The sequence below is a fragment of the Lutra lutra genome, chromosome 4, assembly GCF_902655055.1.
Source record: "Lutra lutra chromosome 4, mLutLut1.2, whole genome shotgun sequence".
Classification (NCBI taxonomy): Eukaryota; Metazoa; Chordata; class Mammalia; order Carnivora; family Mustelidae; genus Lutra; species Lutra lutra.
Window position 1 is genome coordinate 54,898,157 of NC_062281.1, and position 8,816 is coordinate 54,906,972.

Consider the following 8,816-nt stretch of genomic DNA (forward strand, 5'->3'; position numbering starts at 1 on the left):
GCAGAGGGTTAAAGCCTCTGCCTTTGGCTCAGGTCATGATCCCAGGTCCTGGGATTGAGCCCTGCATCGGGCTCTCTGCTCAGCAGAAAGTCTGCTTCCTCCTATCTCTCTGCCTGCTTCTCTGCCTACTTGTGATCTCTGTCTGTCAAATAAATAAATAAAATCTTAAAAAAAAAAAGTATGATTTATATATGACCATGGTTACTTGTAAAGATTTCCCCTGAAGTGAAGATTCAGAGGGGACGCAGAACTCCTTCGCATTCCTACTTGCAGGATGCAATCTGACGTTTACTGCCACTTTATCGATTCAAGTTTGCAGGGACTTTTATCTATTCTAACGAATTTTGCCTAGAAGCAGGCTGCACTGTCTCTGGCTCATTTTTGATGATGCCTCCCTGAGGAAGTAATACCATTGCGTGGAGGAGTGGCGAAGGAGTTCCTTCTCTTTCCCACTGTCATTTTTTTTTTCAATAGGTGATGTAGCTATCTAGTAAAGCAGCCAGGTATAAATATAAGTTATCCTGGTAAAGCCATATGTTTAAATAAATATAAAAGAACCCCATTGCCAATTTCTTTTTTTTTTTTTTTTTTTTTTATTTGACAGAGAGAGATCACAAGCAGACGGAGAGGCAGGCAGAGAGAGAGAGGAAGGGAAGCAGGCTTCTTGCTGAGCAGAGAGCCCGATGCGGGACTCAATCCCAGGACCCTGAGATCATGACCTGAGCCGAAGGCAGCGGCTTAACCCACTGAGCCACCCAGGCGCCCCAAAATAGAAGTGACCAATTTAAGTGTCATAAAATTGAACTTTGATTTCATCTCTGTACTTAAAGAGAACACTTCTTTTTGCTCACCATAAATCTTTACCTCTGGATATTGAAGGGTCAGCGATTTTATTCTGATAAATACTCAATAATACTAAGTATCCCAGAAAACAGTCCTACTATAGCTTCCTTCAGTGAGAGAAAGGAAACATTGGATAATCAGTTAAATATTTTATTTTAGGGTCAAAGATTCAAATTTCATCCTCAGTACAAGGCTTTTCAATTTCACAAAGAAATAAAAAGCATTCCCCCCAAAATACATAAATGTCAGAAGCAGTTTAGTTTAAAAATCCCTTGACTTTATTTATTTAATTAGCCCACCTGTTCACACTTAAAACACAAGAAGTAACCTTAATAGCGCGCTCTCTGTTCTTAGAATACCCGGTAGCAAGCTTTGCGCAGTGGCAGTATCGTAGCCAATGAGGTTTATCCGAGGCGCGATTATTGCTAATTGAGAATACCCGGTAGCAGTTTTGTTTTTCCTAGTGTCTCCCCTACTCTTACAGTTTTCTGATTCCTCATTCTATTTAAAAAGAGGAGAGGGGCGCCTGGGTGGCTCAGTGGGTTAAAGCCTCTGCCTTCGGCTCAGGTCATGATCCCAGGGTCCTAGGATCGAGCCCCGCATCGGGCTCTCTGCTCAGCAGGGAGCCTGCTTCCCCCTCTCTCTCTCTGTCTGCCTCTCTGCCTACTTGTGATCTCTGTCAAATAAATAAATAAAATCTTTAAAAAAAAAAAAAAGAGAGAGATTTTGGGACGCCTGGGTGGCTCAGTTGGTTAAGCGGCTGCCTTCAGCTCAGGTCATGATCCCAGTGTCCTGGGATCTAGTCCCACATTGGGCTCCTTGCTCGGCGGGGAGCCCGCTTCTCCCTCTGCCTCTGCCTGCCATTCTGTCTGCCTGTGCTCACTCTTTCTCTCTCTGACAAATAAATAAAATCTTTAAAAAGAGGAGATATTTTAAACAATAAAAACAAACATGTAGTGTCTCTTACTATGATGGGAGCAGGTCTTTTTTTATTTTCTAATGAAACCTCTTTCTACCTCAGTGCAAGCAGCCCTCATTTTTATATACATGTCTGTAAATGTGTTTGTAGATCAGATATATGAATATGGAAAATCAGATTCACGTGTTGTCATAGGCTGACTAGTGGCCCCCAAAGACACCCACATCCTAATCCCTAGAACCTGCAAATGTATTACTTTACTCAGTAGAAGGAATTTTGCAGCTGTGATTAAATTAAGGCCTTTGAGGTAACGAGATTATACTGGATCTTCAGGTGGGGCCAATGTCATCACAGGGGTCCTTATGAGAAGGAGGCAGGGTATCAGAGAGGAGGAGATCTTACACTGCTGACTTTAAAAATGGAGGAAAGTGGGAGGAAGGAGCCTTTAGAAGTTGGGAGAGGTGAGGAAATAGATCTCCCCCAGAACCTCCAGAAAGAATAGTCTAGCAGACTCCTTTTAGACTTTTTTTTTTTTTTTTAAGATTTCATTTATTTAAGAGAGAGAGAGAGAGACAGAGCATGAGACGGGAGAAGGTCAGTGGGAGAGGCAGACCCCCCCCCCATGGAGCCGGGAGCCTGAGGCAGGACTCGATCCCAGGACTCCAGGATCATGACCTGAAGGCAGTCGCTCAACCAACTGAGCCATCCAGGCGCCCCTCCTTTTAGCCTTTGGAACTTCAGAAACATACACTGGCATAAATGTCATATGTCAGCCATTGCATATGTGCTGACACGTTACGGTAGCAATAGCAAATGAACATACATGTCACAGAAGGACTTTGGATCTCAGAGGAATAAAATATATTAGAAAATTTCTTAGAGTTCCCGCTGTTGCTGCTGCTTTCGGGAGCTGAAGGGTTCTGCACAGGTTAAGCATTTGCCAGTTCCCAGGATGGGAGGCAGCAGGGTGTGTGTAGGAAGAGACCGGTCAGGCTGTCCCCTGGCATCCCAAGACGTTAGGAAGTAAAGCTAGGTATTACCACATCTGCCTCCCCTCTCTCTCCTGTTTCTGCCCACTCGTGCCCACTGCCTCTCACCCTGCCATCTTTAGATCGCAGGCAGTTCTGATCACTAAACTGCCTCGTGCAGATGCCAAGGGTATGCGCATGAAAGGGTTCGCTCTTTCTCGGACACCCATCCAGGTGGTGCTCTGGTCTACCATCCGCCTCAGTGCCTACAACTACCAGCTGAGCAGCACCCAACTGATTGCCAAGCAAACCTACCTTTGCTCTGTGCCTGCCCTTAAGAACAAAAGGAGGCAGGGTAAGGCAGGACAAGGGGATGCTACCTGCCCTGGACATTTTCCTTGTGTAACCCAGCAAGCTGGAGGGCCCTGGCGTACGAGAGGCTTGGCCATGGGGCTGGCGAGCAGAACGGTAGCGCAGGTTGCGGGCACAGGCAGAATGTGCCCGTCAAAGGTTTTTGTTTTTTAATAAAGATTTTATTTATTTGTCAGAGAGAGAGCGTGAGCACAGGCAGACAGAATGGCAGGCAGAGGGAGAAGCGGGCTCCCCGCCGAGCAAGGAGCCCAATGTGGGACTAGATCCCAGGACGCTCGGATCATGACCTGGGCCGAAGTCAGCTGCTTAACCAACTGAGCCACCCACGAGTCCCACCTGTCAAAGGTTTTTAAGCAAAGATGCATCCTTGTTTCCACAGAGAAGCAACTGGAATCAAGCCCTTTCTTCTCCCTAAATTTAATGACCTAGAAAGCTTGTCTCCCAATCAAACTAATATTCTGTTGGCCTGAAATATTTGTGTTCATGGGCTGCTGACTTTGATTCTAAATAGTTAATCCTTTTTCCTATAGAAGTGGTTTTATTACCTATTTTAGACTCCTTAGATTTCATTTTTAAGGACTCAGGTTTGTTTGTTTGTTTCCCAACTGGGCCAGGAGAGGATTCCAAATATTGAGACAAAATTTAGTTTTCTAAGGGGCAGCTGGGTGGCTGAGTGGGTTAAGCTGATGCCTTCGGCTCAGGTCACTTCAGCTCAGGGTCCTGGGATCGAGTCCCATATTGTGCTCCCTGCCCAGTGGGGAGTGTGCTTCTCCCTCTCCCTCAGCTGTTTCCCCTGCTTGTGCTCTTTCGCTCGTACTCCCTCTCTCTCAAATAAATAAAATCTTTTTTAAAAAATCTGGCCTCATGAAAGGCAGAAGAAGATAATAGAGCCCTGATTTTATCCTCAGAAGACCTCAGTTCTCTTTGCTCTGTAGCTTCTTATTTAAACCTCTCTGAGGCTCCGTCCCCATTCATAAACGAAAGCAATCGTAGTACCTATCTCGTGGGGTTATTCTGAGGAGTAAATGAGATACTCGACGTGAAATGTCTAGCATAATGCCTGGCACATGAGATGTACTCACTAAACAGGAATTCTTGATGTTTTATATTTATCGCTATTATCTTTCTTCTTTCTTACTGAGTTGTTTAGAAGCCAAATGAGGTCACTGCCTCCAAACATCTTTTGAGCCCTTGCCATCTGCCAAGCATTACAGTAGAGGGAGAATATAGACGTAAGTGCCTTCAAGGAACTTGCACAGGAAAAGGCACGTTTTGATTCCTACTAGGTATTACATGAGAATCAGTAGAAATAAAAGACATGACAAGTTTATAGACAAGTCAACAACCTAGTAAAGAAGATAATATTAAACACATGAAACAACTAAACGATGCAACGTATACAATTGGCATCCTCTGTGTGGGAAATCAGAGGGAGGGGGATCATTGGGTAGAGATATGTTGCTTACCCTTGGTGATGGCAAGAGAACTATGATCAGTAGTTATGGCTGAAGATGAGACACTGAGAATCATTTGCTAGCACTCTTCTAGAAACCACCAAGCAAGTGAACATGGCCCCCCTTGGCACCCAAGCATTCTTCCCAATTCTACTTTTCACTGGCAAACTTTATCTTTTTTTCCTTTTTTTTAAATTTTATTTTTAAGTAATTGCTATACCCAGTCTAGGGCTCCAAATTATAACCCCAAGATCAAGAGTCCCATGCTCTACCCACTGAGCCAGCCAGACACCCCTAGACTTTTCTTATAAAAATAACTTGTGCTCATTGTAGAAAACTCAAAAACATAAAAACAAAAACTGTTTATAATTCGATACTACAGAGATAAGCACTGAGAACAATTTGTCTTTTTTCTAGGAATTTCTACAAAAGTTAGGATTTCACCTATGTACCTGAGATGTGCACTGAAATCACCCTCAGCTGTGAGCTTATAGAGGCCCCTCCCACATCTCCCTGGGGCTGCAGTTCATTCTCTAAGGTTGCTTCAAGGTCCCGGGGCTTTACAGTCTCCTAAACTGGCTCCCAGTTCCGATTCTACCAAATATAATCACGAGTCCACCTTTTCAAGCTGTTCTTTTTTCTTTATTCCCCACCAGTCTAAAGGTGGTACTCTACCCCTATGGTTTCATTTTTCTTCTCTGAAACTGTCACACAAGACATTCCTATGTTGGGGCACCTGGGTGGCTCAATCAGTGTCTGCCTTCAGCTCAGGTCATGAGCCTGGGATCCTGGGATCAATCCCTGCAGCTAGCTCCCCACTCAGCGGGGAACCTGCTTCTTCCTCTCCCACTGCTGCTGACCCTGCTTGTGCTCTCTCGCCCACTCTCTCTAATAAATAAATAAATAAATCCTGGGGCAGGGGGGAAGGATGTTCCTATATTTAGCAGATTTTACCAAATGAGAAAATGCAAGTTTATATTGAATATATGAGACTCAAAATTGAATATTAATATCCCTTTCCCAAAATCTTTTACCCCACCAAGGAGCATTTTTTACCACCTCTCTCTGTAGGATCCAGTCTCTATCTTCAGTGTTATTTAGAATTGCTTTGTAAAAGGAGCCCAAGACTCTCTGCTCAGCAGGGAGTCTGCTTCCCTCTCTCTCTCTCTCTGCCTGCCTCTCTGTCTACTTGTGATCTCTCTCTGTCAAATAAATAAATAAAATCTTTAAAAAATAAAAATAAAAAAAATAAAAAAATAAAAAAATAAAAAAAATAAAAGGAGCCCAAGAGTACATTGGGATTTTGACTGGCGTTGGTTCAAGTTGTGTATTAATTTATGGATGATTGATGCATATACAATATTGGACATCTCATATCTTTCTACTTATCCAGTCCTTTTTAGTTACTCTGAGTTTCAGTTGTAAACTGGATTTTTTTAAATTAACCAATGGCCATGCATATAAGTACTTTAATTAGTCACCTTATAGAGCTGTCATAGAGCCTTGATAGTTTTATTTCTGGTTTTAATAGTTTTTTTTTTAATTTTACATCTTTGATGCAATATAATAGGTAATATGATTTATATGTAAAAGGTAATATAATTTATAAATAGTACATGTGTCTTGCTAACTTATTTTCTTTTTTTTTTCATTTTTTTTTATTAACATATAATGTATTATTTGTTTCAGGGATACAGGTCTGTGATTCATCAGTCTCACACAATTCACAGCACTCACCATACCACATACCCTCCCCAGTGTCCATAACCCAGCCTTGCACTTGTGCATTGGGATAGGAACTTCAAATTAATATAAGGTAATAGCAATGAGAGCAGGCATTGTGGTCTTACAACCAACAATTTTAGACTACTGTATAGTAGCGGTCTCCAAGTCCTCACTCAGCTTCTATCCACACGCTTCCTTCCAAGGCATGCCTACTTCCTCCCTCTAACCAGAAATACAAAACTCAAGTTTCACTGTCCAGTCTCTTCGTTAGCAGCTCTGATCACCTTTGGCCTCCTTGTAGCATTTGGTGATTTGACAACTCTTTCTTCAAATTCTCTTCTTCCTGGGTTTCCACAACCTAACATCATAACATCATCTTGGTTTATTCTTTTCTCTCTTTATTCACACACGCATCTGTTTTTCTTTCCCCTTCTTCTCTTCCTTCCTGCAACAGCATTTGTTTTCTCCTTTGTCCTCCGCCCTACGTCCTTTCCATTAAGGGACAGTTCTTTCTGTTGCACATAGGGCCCAGCTCTTGACCTCTCGCCTAAATGAGTCCTGCCTGTAACTGTCTACTGTCTGAACACCTCTACTAAGACATTCTGCAGGAAATGCTAATTTGTGTCCAAAATTAAACTTTTGATTGTTGCTCAAGTCCACTCCATCTTTGATTTCCCATTTCCCACACACACACCAAAAAGATTATATCTTAGAATTACTTTGGATATATTTTACCTACATTTATAACCCTTCCTAACTCCAAACTTTGGAATTTTCTGCTTTCTCTACCTAGAATACCTTACTCCCTTCTATTTGCGAAATTTTATTCATCCTAAAAGGTCTAGGTTCCTCCTGTCTCTCTCAAGTGGCCAGCCATGATCACTCCCATCCACATCAATGTCCTTCTTTCTGCATTTCCCTAGCACTGGCCTGTTCCACTTGTGGTGGCTGTGGACACCCCTAGGAAGTGATGGGTCTGAATTCAAAGCCAGGTCTGTCCGATTCTAGAGTCAGCGCTCGTTAACCACTAGGTCTTGTCCATTGATGTGTTTTAATAACTGACTAAAGCAATCTCATGATAAATAGGTATAAATTTCAGGTAAAACACTAGCCCTTCACAAAAAATTTAATATAGTGGAGGAAATGCATATGACGTATTATTTGTGCTTGATATTATTTTACTTGCTTTGCAAGATGATGATGCCATTGAATGATACCACCATTGGGCAGTGGTGTTACTAGTGCTATTCATGGGAGCCTGTTCGAGACCATCCTCGATCTTTGCTCAAGTACTTCCCTCCATGGATCAAGCCTTCCCTGGCTCCTCTTTGCTTCGCTAATTCCTACTCCTCCTTAAGTATCAGCCAATACTTCACTTTTTAAAGAAAGCCTTTGATGCCCCTCTTGGCCCTCCCCCATCCCACAGCAGACTGATCTAGAGGAGAGTTTCTCAATCTCAGCACTATTTACATTTTGTACTGGATGGTTCTTTGTTGTGGGGGGAGGGGCTGTCCTATATGCCGTAGGATGTTTAGCAGCATTCCTTGTGTCCAGCCACTGGATACCAAGAGCACCCTCTCCACCCCCACCCGTCATAACAATAGAAAATATCTCCAGACATTGCCAAATAGCCCTTGAGGGGCAAAACTGCCTACAGTTGAGAATCACCAGCCTCAGGTGGACATGTGACCCAAATTGGGTTGATTTGAGTTCTTCCCTGGGGATTTTTAGATTATAATTGAAAAAGAGGATCCAGTCCTCTCTGAGTCAGACCAAAGGTTGATGTGAGGCTTGGAACTGATGGAGGCCTTGCTTCTTGACCTCTCACCTCCATGTGGAGAGAGCTGGTCTGTGGTAAGGCAGAATAAAGCCTACATGTGGAAAAAATGTACAAGACGCCTGGCGATATTCTATTTATTTATTTTTAAGATTTATTTATTTGACAGAGAGCACAAGGAGGGGGAGCAGCAGGCAGAAGCAGAGGGAGAGGGAGAAGCAGACTCCCTGCTGAGCAGGGAGCCCGATGTGGGGCTTGATCCAGGACCCTCGGATCATGACCTGAGCAGACACTTAAGTGACTGAGCCGCCCAGGCGCCCCCCTCCCCTGGTGATATTGTAGTGCCTGGTTCCAATTGGTACCGAGATCTTGCTGTCGCTCTGTCCTTCTCAGAGCATTGTTATTCCAGCCTTCTATCCCAAAGCCAGTAAATATTAAAATAATTTTGCCTAATCAATTTTTGTATTAGGTTCATGGCCTTGTAACTGTAAGATTACAATTCTCCTTTTTTATGCTCCCTCAACAGTGTGTGCTGTATTTACTTACCTGTTTCTACAACTAGACTATAAACTCCTTGAGGACAGAAACTTCTCATTCACTGTTATGTCCCTAGTGCCTAATATGTGTCTTGGCACATGGTAGATAAGCAATAAATATTTGTGGAGTACATTTAATTAATAAATGGATGAATGGATGGATGAAGCAAGGTATGTTCTTCTCGGGCTCCCTCTTTTACCTTGGCTACTTCCCATCCTTTA

General features: G+C 43.0%; 1 non-coding gene across 1 annotated transcript; it reads left to right on the forward strand.

The window, feature by feature from the left end:
• Window positions 1-1,211: 1,211 nt before the first annotated feature.
• LOC125099411 (U4 spliceosomal RNA) lies at window positions 1,212-1,359 on the forward strand. The gene has a single exon (XR_007127151.1). It is a non-coding gene; the product is annotated as a U4 spliceosomal RNA (small nuclear RNA).
• The last annotated feature ends 7,457 nt before the right edge of the window (window positions 1,360-8,816 follow it).